The sequence below is a fragment of the Camelus dromedarius genome, chromosome 11 (assembly GCF_036321535.1).
Source record: "Camelus dromedarius isolate mCamDro1 chromosome 11, mCamDro1.pat, whole genome shotgun sequence".
Taxonomy (NCBI): Eukaryota; Metazoa; Chordata; class Mammalia; order Artiodactyla; family Camelidae; genus Camelus; species Camelus dromedarius.
The window spans coordinates 36,881,825-36,894,429 of record NC_087446.1 but is presented as its reverse complement, the minus strand read 5'-3'; positions in this window follow the sequence as shown (position 1 = coordinate 36,894,429).

The following is a 12,605-nucleotide window of genomic DNA, read 5'->3' as shown; positions in this document are numbered from 1 at the left end:
CAAAAGGATGCAGTTAGTAAGTATTTGCAAAATTTTAGAACAGTGCTTGGCAAATGAGAAGCCCTGGGTGTTTCCTGAGTAAGAAAAAAATCGTGAGTTGCAGGATCAAAATTTGAACCCACATCTCTAACCCCAAAGCTGGTACTCTCTCTACTACACAAGCTCTCAACCTATGCTCTCAACCATGCTGCCCATTCTGTGAACAAGTGCCAAGCACAGCTCACATGTCAGGCTCTGGGATAGGCACCTGGGAAACATGAACCTTCCTCTCAGGTTGTTCATTGCTCCAGACTTCAGTGAGTTTATAATTTAATTGGAGAATTGAGACAAACGGACAGAAAACTATACCAGAATAAAACCAAATGGACTATAATTGTCTTACATGATGTGATACTAACTAGAAGTATTTTTTTAATAGAGGTACTGGGGATTGAACCCAAGACCTCGTGCACGCTAAGCATGTGCTCTGCCGCTGAGCTACACCCTCCCCCCATGCCCAAAATAGAACTGTGATTATTAGTTCAGAGAAGGGAGAGAAAGTTTCCTGAAGAATAAGAGGCAAGCAGAAAGTGCACTTTAAAGGTATTTCCCCCTTCCCCAAATTAGATATTATTTTATGATTTTTGACTCAAAATAATTTAGCTTCATTGCCCAAGACATTTAAGCCACAGAAGAAGATAAAGAAGCTAAGAAAAATCAAGCAAAGAATATTCCCATAAGTACTATAAATAGAAATATATGTGTGTATATATTTCAGGGTTTCTTAACTTCAGCAGTATTGACATTTGGCCCAAGTAATTCTTAGTTAAGGTAAAGGCTGTCCTGTTCATTATGGGATATTTAGCAGCATTTCTGATCCCAGCCAGTAGATGTTAATATTTCTCCCCTTTTGATTGTGATAAACAAAAAATATCTTCAGACATTGCCAAATGTCCCCTAGTGGGGAGGCAAGATTGCCCCATGAGATCTCTTACTCTGTCTCTGTCTCTCTCCTCTCTCTATACACACTCATACGTGTACATATACATGTGGGTGTGTATACACACACAAACATACATATAAATATACACACATACAGTCACACACATTTTCATTTCAGGCATTTTTCAATGCAAACAATATACCTGTGTATATCAAAAATTAGATTATGCTATGCACATTGTCTTGTATCCCATTGCATTAATATCACATTTTACAACTCATATTGCAGAATACTGCATTTTATTCCTGTACCATATTTGCCTATCCATTGCCCTTTTTTTGCCGCTTTATTTCCAGGTGTTTCCCCAGTGTAAGAAACACTGCAGTGAATATTCTTGCACATAAATCTTAGTGAAGGAAGATTTCTTTCTGATAGTCTCCTAGAAATGGAATTTCTGGTCTGATGACCTTTGTAGATTTTGCTAATTTTTCTCTAGAAAATAATCAAATAATCAAGTAATGCTCCTCTCAAACCTATATGACAGTACTTATCTCTCACATCATCATTCACAGTTGATATTAGCAATATTTTAAATCTCTGCCAATGTGACAGGTAAAAAGAGTAGTATCACACTGCTAATTTGAATTTTTCGATTATTAGTGAGACTGAACATCTGTTTGCATATTTTAGCAATTTGCATTTCTTGTTTTGGGAATCGTATTCCATGTTCTTTCTTTATTTTTGTTTGAGTGTTTTGTTTTTCAAAAGTTGATTTATAAGATTCATCATATGGTATATATAATAATCCTTAATATTCTTACATGCAATAAATAATTTCTCAGTTTGTTATTTGTCTTTTAACTTTAGTTATAATTTTTATTGTTGTGCAAGTATTTTTTTCGTTCTTTGAAGTCATTTAAAGATTCTTTAAAATCATTTATAAAATTCATCAGTAATCTGTTGGGAATTTTATTGAAATTACAGTCTTTGCAAGTAAAAAATGATTGAATATTGGCAATTTCATACGGTTCAATCTAATCCTTTAAATTTAATATTAATTTTGGGAGAATTTATATTTTATCATTTTTAGACAAGGGGTGTTATATGCCCTTCCATATATTCATGTCTCCTTTTATATCCCTTAGTAAATTTGTCACTATATTTTTACATAGAATAAAATTCTTGTAAGTTTATTTTCAGTTGTTTCATATTTAGTAGTTCTTGTGAGAGGAATCTTATTTCAGAAAAAATTAACTGTTATATGGGAAACTAATAGGGGATGGCATTTTTAAGCACCTTTCTTAGTCCTTTTTCTCTTTGTTTATTTTTTCAGTTAATGTCGTAGAATTTTCTGTCACTTCTACAAATGCTAATAAGTTTGCATCTTCCTTTCTCATATTTAACTTCTCTTCCCATTCTTGAACAAGTACATTGATTATGACTTCAGGAAAAATGTTGATAATAGCTCTCATAATGGACATCTTATCTTGTTCCTGGCATTAATAGATCTGAAACTAACATTTAACCATTAGGTATGATTATCATGACTTTTTGGATAGATAAATTTGTTGTATTAAGAAGTTAGGCATGCCTAGTTACAACGTGGATTTTCTCGATGGTTTTAAATCAAGAGTGGTCATTCAGCTTTTTGGGGTTCTTCTTAGAGGTGTAATGGAAAAGGCCAGAGCAGTGGGCCTTCCTAGCAGCAGGCAGTCTTTTCTGCTCTCAGTAAATCAAACATCTCTAGGAGGTTTATCCTACCAGAACCTGCCTTTTATTTTCATCCAGTTTCCTGAGGCAGATACAGACAGCAGTGTTGCTCCCGCATGTGCTACCTCAGCCAGGAAACAGCTCCTGCCATGAGTAGTCAATTACTGTCACTGCCTTCATCACCATAAACTCTAAGGGTGACCCAGACATACTAGCTGCTTCCTCAGAGGTTCATTGCAGTGAAGGAAGAGCCCAGACTGTGTGTTCTCTTTTTTCAGCCTAGTAACTCTGAGTTAGGCACTTACACCAAAACCTTTTTCACTTATATCCTAAGATGCTGTTTATTCTCAGGATGAAGGATTGGGAGTTGACAATGTCCCTGTCCAACATGCTCTCTCATACACAACTTCTGGCAGAAATCTGTCAATGTTCCTGGCAAAGTAATGACATTCTCCTTCAGAATTAACTAAATACATTCTTTCTGTATTATATTAAGTCTCCTCCACCTTTATTTCTATATTGTGTAGGTGGTTTTAATGGGAATTGGGAACAATGGAAATGATCACTTGTGAACACACCGCTGTCTGACCCAGAAGTCCTCATCAATTGTCAGTTGTATTAACGGTAATTGGCATCCACTTCTCTTGCAAAAACCATGCTTTGTGAGATGCAATACAGAAACAAGTGAAAGAGGAATTCAGCTTTCTCTGTCATCTGTTAGCCTTTTACCAAGTAATGGATATCAGTTTTTTTGAATATCGATTAATTTGCTTTGCTTCCGTTCTTGATGCATAGTCCTATCCTGGCTGAAAGAGTTAAGAGTTACAACCACTGGCTAGGTATCTTTTGGCAAGTATTTCCTGAACTTTGACTTCTTCAAGTAAAGCAGAGGCAAATTGGCACCTACCTTGAAATATTGAGTGACCTGATATTTGTGAAAGTGTTTTGCACACTCAAGAGCAGCTCTGCCCACTTGAGAGCAGCTCTGCCCAATAGAAACATAAGGTGAGCCACAAATGTACGCAATTAGTATAATTTCAACTTTTCTAATAGTTACTATTTTAAAAATTTAAAAGGAGCAGGTGAAATTAATTTAATAATTCATTTACAGTTTATCCAATATATTATCATTTCAGTATGTGATCAATGTGAAAGTTTTTCAACGTGATGTTTTAACTTCTTGCTCTTAAACGAAATCTCTAAGCTCCTTCAGCACATCTCAGATCAGATCAGCCATGCTTCAAATGTCCAGTAGCCACATGTGGCCAATGGCTACCATATCAGGAAACAGTTCTAGTATATTAAACATAGAATAACTTTTTGTTTGTTTTCAGTCATGCACTAATTCTTCCTCACTGGACTCCTTAATTAGTGCTTTGTGATGGGTAGTAGGATTCTGGTTTCTCAAGCCATATCTCTTGCCTATTCCTTCAAATCAGACACCTTCTTTGACCCATAGCTGGGACAGACGTGCCCAGGGGCACTTGAGGATTATCTTGGAAACTGACTTCCTGCCACCTGCTGAAGCTGGCAGCCTGCTGTCTGACCCAGTCAGTGGGAGGGTCTGAGCAACACTGAAGCCTTCTGCTCTCCCTTCTCACAATTACTTGTCTGCAAACACTTGCCAACTGGCTGAATTTTCCCTCAGGTAACCTCCTCATTTTAGGGTGGTTGTGGCTGACTGGCAGCACAGAGCAGGCGCTAGCCACACAGACTGTGGCCAAGTCCCTGAAAACCCCCAATTTGTAACTCCTGATATGCATCAGTCTCCATAGAAACCTCTGTGAATGACAGTTCCAATGAAAAAGATCCAGAGTTTGACCACTTCTCACCAGTTCGCTGCTAACATCATCTCTTACCTGGGCTCTCACAGTACTTTCTTCCTTAGGCTTCCTGCTCCACCCTTGCCCCTGTTCATCCTGCTGGGGTGCAAGGCAACCCAAACCACTCCTCTGCCCACTCCCTCCAACGGCTTCCTGTCTCAGTCACAGTAAAAAGCCAAAGTCCTTATGTTGGTCTGTAAGATCCTTCGATCGTGATCTGGCCTATGATAGCTTTTTCTCAATTCCCGACTTTCTCACCCTGCGCTAGACCTTGTCTCCTCACCATCAGAGCCTTGGCCTTGTGTTTCCCCTTCCTGGAGCCTGCAGCCCTAAGATAGGCACTCAGCTTGCTCTCCTATCTCTTTCAGGTTTCTCCTCAAATATTACCTTATCAGTGAGCATTCCTTATAATCCTGTTAAAAATTGCAACCCTCTGCTGACACTCTCTATCTCCCTTTTCTGATTTATTTATTTTCATAGAACTGATCACCATCCAACATTCTCTCCATTTTACTTTTATGTTTATGTAGCTATTTTTCCTGCCTGTCAGGCTTTCTCCTATATTCCCAGTGACCTTATATGTCTGCTTTACTCCTGAATCCCTAGAAGCTGCATAGTGCTTGGCACATAGTAGGTGCTCAATACAAATATTTGTTGACTGAGTGAATTAATGAAAATAGTGGCTAAAACCTTGCCCTACATTGCCCTCCCAGGTCTCAAAGAAAATTCCCTGATAGACGCAGAAAACCTAGTGCCCTGCATGTTAGGAATTCTGGTTCTACTCTCATAACTGAAATGCATTTACTGTGAACCCCTCCACAAATCACTGCCTGTTCCTTTTTAACAAGGGGTTAGTGGTCACAAATGGAAACAGAAGGAAAAGCTGGCAGAATGAAAACAACAAAGTTGTTTGTACCCCCTTGGCTCATCCCCTGAAAATTCAAAGCATTTCCAGTTGTGGCCATTGTTCTTTCTCCAGCCTGACCCCGACTTTTCTCCTTTTGTAGAATTTCATGAGGAAAAAAAATCACAGGAATACCATGGCCACCTCGAGCAGACATGAGGGCTGTACTTATGCATACAAAATGAAGTAAAGGGTTAAGGCAACTTTTCAGATAACAAAAAAACAGAATCCATCAACTGGATGACTGGTTCAACCTGAAAAATTTCTAAAATTTCCTCATTTGTCCACTTCATTTTTGAAACTACACCTTTAACCCCCATTCATCTGTTTTCTCAAACACACAGAAATCTATCCCACCTCTGTTAGGTAAGGTAATTTCCATCTAAATTTCCCTATACAAATGTTCAAGTGCTTGTGTTATTGGTTTCCTTCTGATTTGAAATAAGTATGACTTGGGCTACAAAATATAGTAATGTAGATATTAGAGTCACAAAAACTATAGGTGCTAATCTTTTCATCCAGTAAGAGTCAAATCTCGAACCCTTGTGGGTAGCAGTTCTTGAACACGTGGTCATTTGAATCAAACTTCACATGGGAGAAATACCTAAGGGTCTGACTCCTGTTGGATCCATGGGACAATGGCAGCATGATTTTGGGGACAGCCTGCCAGCACTGGCCCAGTGAGTCAGATATCAAAGCCAGCCTTCTCTCCTCCCTGCATGCTGACCTGGTCTGTTCCTCATGGCCACATGGTACAGAAGTCCTGCAGACTAAGGACATTCCATATTGGATGCAGCTCAGTGTTCTTGGATTTTATGGGCACGTCAGTGATACAACATTCCTTTGAATGATGTTCTTGCTGAGATGTTGCTGCAGCATTCCAAAGCCACAAAGAAAGGTTTTCATGTAGCTAGCTGGCTAGGGCCAAGTCAACCCTTGGTCCATCTTGTTAATTAATTTATCTTCTGTTTTTGGTAAAAACCATTCTTCAGCCATTTCTGAAATTAGAATTAAGCTTTAATTTGCATAATTAAGTTCAAGAGTATGTTATTTTCACTTCCATGAAGATTAATTGGCTATGAACTCTGCCTAAGTATGGCAGAAGACAACATACTCCATTTGCATTATTTTGATGACTCTTACTCTATTTTTAAACTTCCACTCTATTACAGATAGAATATCTTGGAAATTATTTGAAAGCAGGATTTAGACAAACCTGAGTCTCTACCCACTTTAATTGACTCAAGGTTTATTTTGCCAGAATGAGTGTCCCCAGAAGTTCATGATTTTGACCACAGTGCAAAGTATTTAATCCACTAACTTCTGGAGCCTTGATATTGGCTGAAGTTTTTGATATACAATACTTATGCTGAGAAACCTCCATCCATTCCCTTTGTTAATCTATGAACATTCTACTATTACCTTCTTCAAATCCAGGCTTCTTTTAAGAAGCAATTTAATAAAAATAATAATTACTATTATTATAAACAATTATAATGTTAATATAATTATTACACTATTAATAATTGCTATAGTAATAATAGTTATATTAATCATATGACTATTATAGTACTAATAACAATATAGAAATAGTTGTCATTTATCTTACTTAATTTTCACAAATGACACATGAAGTTGGTAATTTTATTATCTCCATTTTATTTGTGAGAAAATTGAGGCACAAAGAAATGAAATTAAGTGCCTTACATCAAACAACTGATCTATTAAGGAACTGTGACCCCTTCCCTTTCTCAGTCTTGCTCTGGATTCAGATATTCTTACCTCCAGAATGTGCTTGATCACTTTCCGCACTAGTTGGTCATCACATCCTTCTGGAAATGATGAACCTACTCATACGTTCTTTGTACTTATTCATCCCACAAATTCACTCTTCAAGACCCAACTTGAGTGTCTCCTCCTCCATGAGGGCTTCCAGAGTGCTCGCATGTAGAATTAATCACCATCCCCCAGAGTTCCTATTACTTTTTATATGGGCTTTTATCATTGTACTTACTGCATTGTCCCAGAAATGTGCTCTTTGTCCCTTGAACTCAGCTTTCCAGCAAGGAGCTTTTCTTACTCATATCTGTGTCTCCAGTGCGCAGTATAGTGCTCAGTGCATAGTAGGTGCTACGCAAAGGATGGTTTTATAAATTAAACATTTGTTTTTTCCAGAAACATAGAAAAGGGCTCTCCTGTGTCTTTTGCCCTTCCCCGCCATCCCTTCTCCCCAGACTTCTGGTGCTCTGGGATCTCCCTAGTTGATAATTGAATGAGATAGCTAATGGCCAGTTTCCCCAGAATCATACATAACCCAAAGGTGCACCACCACACCAAGAATCTTGAGCAAACAGAAAAAACGAAGGGTGAGTTTGGGTTGAGCTGGCAAAATCTGCTGCTTCTCTCTTCCTCTCACGAAGGATAGTGCTTGGCTTGCAGGTGAGCGATCAGAATGGTGACTCCATGTAGGGGCAAACACACATTCGCTTATGGTGGTGTTCCCTTCAGCTCAATTTATTTATCTCTTCAACTAATATTTGTTAAATGTCTCCTGTCTTCCATGTGTTGGGCTAGATGCTGGGAAACAATTTGTACAAAGAGTAGAAAGCTCATCTAATGGTCGTGCCCTCATGGAGCATATAGCTGTTGTGGGGAAGACATTGAACACTGATTCCCTTCTCCAAAAAGTTATCCGTATCTGTCAGATCCCGATCCTCACTCCTCATCGACGAGTTGCCACCGCAGTTCTCTCTGCCGCCGCAATCTCTGTCCCAGATAAGAACAACCACACTTGCTGACTGTGTTGCACCTCAGTGGCACAAAAAATGGGAAAGAAATCTACATTCATAGTTGATAACCAGTATTTATTGAGTGGTCATTACACACGAAGCCTTATGCTTCCCCTCGTGTATTATATCATTTAATTATCACAGTGCCCACTGAGGTAGAGGCTATCATCAGCCCTGCTTTAATAACAGGAATTACTAATGGCATTCAACAGGTGAAGTAACTGCCTAAAATTAAACAGCTAGTAAATTAAGGGGATGGAATTAAGATCCAGGCTGTTAGACCCCAAAGCCCTGTACCCTCAACCATTTAACTACACTGCTGCCCTCAGTTCTAGCTGCAGCAAAGGAGTCCAGTGAGTTATATCCATATCAGTTTATCTTAATTATCCAAAACAGTACACTTTTGAGAATGAAAGAACTATTAATAGTTACCCTCAGGACAGCAGCTGGGGCTTTCTGGGCTAATGGGGGCATGTGACCACCCATTTTGTATATATTTTTATAGGCAATCTTAGGGCTGTAGCTTCAGGAATGTGTAAATATAAATTGCAGAAATGTAAAGTATTAAATACTTCGGTTTCCTTAAATTTATGAATTTAACACAACATGAAAAGCTAGTGTCTCCATAGTTCCAGGTGCTTAAAGAGTTCTAAGGCTTAGAGAGACAAGTAAATTACAAAGTATACAAAAGGTCCACACGTGATTTTGGACCAACTCTTAACTGCTATTGGCACTCATGCCACTGAGGTTACAGCAGAACCTGATGGTGAACTACAGGGCCTTACGTTCCCTTTACGTTATCACCCCCCAGTAGACAGTTTCAAATAAAACTTTTCATTCATTCATTCATGCACTCATACATTCATTTGTTTTTCATGATATTTATTAAGCACTAAGTGTTCTTTTTGTGTGTGCCAGGTACTGGAGGTAAAATGGGTGAGTCACGGTACCTGCCCTCCAGACATGTAAATAACTGGCATGTTTTCCCTCCAGGCAAGAGCTCCCGCTAAGCCTCTGGAGTTATGAAAACACTAGCCCTTTACCATCATAATTCATGCCCCCAAGTTAAAACTTTTAGGACACCAAAGTATTTAATGCTTCACTTTCCTTTGTGGTTTATATTTTATAAAACATTTTTACATAAATTATCTCATTTAATCTTTACAGTGATAATAAAACAAGCTTCACCTGATAGATGACAAAACAACTTTAAGTTTTTCAAGACCATGAGGCTTGCATGGTTTTCATGTACAAATCAGAGCTATAGCCAGACCACCTTTAGAGAACACACCAGAAGGAAATGAACATCCCAGAATCTTTCTATGAATAGACTCTCACACAATTAAATTAGGTCCTTTGCACTGTTGCAACTTCTTTTCTATCCATTTGGAGGTTATTGTTAAAATATCAAAAGTCATTAACCACAAACATACAAAACTATTTTAAAGACCAAATGATCTTTAGGTCAACATAAAGTGGCTAATCTCCACTGAAAGAGTATTTAGAGTTTATAATTCTTTTGACAGTAGAGGCTAAACAGTGAAAGCTTTGGAGACTGTATGACTTTTTGAAAATAAGATGGGATTAAGAGTTAGGCAAATCTGGATTTGAATACAATCTCTGAACCTCATGATTCTAATCTGTGCAGTGGGGATAAATATATCTTCCCTGTAGTGAAGACTATAATAAGTACACAGAGAACTTAATGGGGAACTTGGTGGGGGAAGGGGCTGGTCTTGTCACATATACTGTTAAACCCTTAGCACGTTCCAAGCATCTCCACAGGCAAATGATCACTAGCTGAATCACTGAGAGAACTTTGCTGGCACAGGGTGGATGCTCAATGTGTTATCATTATTTTTATTAATAACGCTTGCTGCTATTTGAGATTTGGGGCCGAGATAGGGGCTGGCAGGTCACAAGCCTACAATGTAATGGAACAACTGGGCTTGGTCCAGGGTCACTATGACATACTGACTGCAGCAGGCACCTTATCACACCCCAAATTTAAATGTCATCAGGAGGTGAAGGACACCTTTATCAGCACCCCATTTTGGCAGTGAAAATCTGCTCTGTTTAACTCTCCTTATCAGCAGGGGCAATGATATGTTCACATATTGATCCATTGTTTCACAAATGTTCTTTTATAACCCAAACTCCAAGTCCAGAGCACCCCATGACTGAAACCCTGTTCATGTTGTTACCTATGTAGATAGACAAAAAAGTGATTGTTTATATTTTTCAACATTTTTTATTGATTTATAATCATTTTACAATGTTGTGTCAAATTCCAGTGTTCAGCACAATTTTTCAGTTATTCATGGACATATACACACTCATTGTCACAATTTTTTCTCTGTGAGTTATCATAACATTTTGTGTATATTTCCCTGTGCTATACAGTGTAGTCTGTTCTACAATTTTGAAATCCCAGTCTATCCCTTCCCACCCTCCACCCCCCTGGTAACCACAAGTCTGTATTCTCTGTCCGTGAGTCTATTTCTGTCCTTTATTTACGCTTTGTTTTTGTTTGTTTGTTTTTGTTTTTGATTTTTAGATTCCACATATGAGCGATCTCATATGGTATTTTTCTTTCTCTTTCTGGCTTACTTCATTTAGAATGACATTCTCCAGGAGCATCCATGTTGCTGCAAATGGCATTATGTTGTCGGTTTTTATGGCTGAGTAGCATTCCATTGTATAAATATACCACCTCTTCTTTATCCAGTCACCTGTTGATGGACATTTAGGCTGTTTCTATGTTTTGGCTATTGTAAATAGTGCTGCTATGAACATTGGGGTGCAGGTGTCATCCTGAAGTAGATTTCCTTCTGGATACAAGCCCAGGAGTGGGATTCCTGGGTCATATGGTAAGTCTATTCCTAGTCTTTTGAGGAATCTCCACACTGTTTTCCATAGTGGCTGCACCAAACTGCATTCCCACCAGCAGTGTAGGAGGGTTCCCCTTTCTCCACAGCCTCTCCAGCATTTGTCATTTGTGGATTTTTGAATGATGGCCATTCTGACTGGTGTGAGGTGATACCTCATTGTAGTTTTGATTTGCATTTCTCTGATAATTAGTGATATTGAGCATTTTTTCATGTGCTTTTTGATCATTTGTATGTCTTCCTTGGAGAATTGCTTGTTTAGGTCTTCTGCCCATTTTTGGATTGGGTTGTTTATTTTTTTCTTATTGAGTCATATGAGCTGCTTATATATTCTGGAGATCAAGCCTTTGTCGGTTTCACTTGCAAAAATTTTCTCCCATTCCGTAGGTTTTCTTCTTGTTTTATTTCTGGTTTCCTTTGCTGTGCAGAAGCTTGTAAGTTTCATTAGGTCCCATTTGTTTATTCTTGCTTTTATTTCTTCTAGGAGAAAATTTTTGAGATGTATGTCAGATAATGTTTTGCCTATGTTTTCCTCTAGGAGGTTTATTGTATCTTGTCTTATGTTTAAGTCTTTAATCCATTTTGAGTTGATTTTTGTATATGATACCTGCCCCTATAATCGTGATTTCCACAAGTGAATTAATTCATATTTACGAAGGAAACCCAGATGCTATGGGTAGAACTGGGACAGGTCCTTATATGCTCTCAAAAGCAAGCCTGGGTCTTTGAAGCAAATTTTAGAGATAAAATGTATGTTCTTAATGAGCACTAAACTGTGTGCCTACCACTGCATTAATTTTTTTTACATTACTTAAACATCTTCTTATCTCATTAAATTATCCAAACAATCCTGGGAAGTGAGTAATACGATTCTACCTTTACAGATGGGTACCAAGACCTCAATCAGCTGTGAATAAATGACTCATTTCTCTACACGCTCTAAATAAAAATAGCACCTACAATGATTTTACTTCGGTGTCTGTACAGTTTTCTAAGATGCTCTTTTGACTTTATGAGGTGAAGGAAATAAAATCGTTTAGATCTCTTACCTTCTAGTAAATAGAGGCTTTACCAAGCTGTACTTGGGGTGGGGGAGGGGCAGATACTCTCATAATATCATGTTGGAACCTCAATTAGAATACTAAAAGATCTCCAGATTATTTTATAGTCATAATCAAAAAAATAATCCAGTGACTTTTGAGGGATCCAGCCAAGATTCCACAACTTGTGTTATTCTGAGAGCATTTGGTGCTAGGGCAGCTTAGTAATGAAGAAGGAAATTAGTGTGTAAGAGATTAATTTAAAAATTATTACTTTAGAAATTAATATAAAGATTTCATTTCCTCTTTACGAGGCGATGCATGACCAACCAGAACCAAATGCCATTTCCACAATGTGTTTTTAGTTCTTAGACTTTATTGGTGAGACTGAAGTTCAGTGTGCAATTTGTTGTCAACAAGGACCAAGTACATTGGAATACAATTATGCCATGATGCAAACGCTCGTTAAATGTTTTGGGGTTCCTTTTTTGCATGGTTTGCAAGTTTTCTTGCTTACCCTGGTAAACAC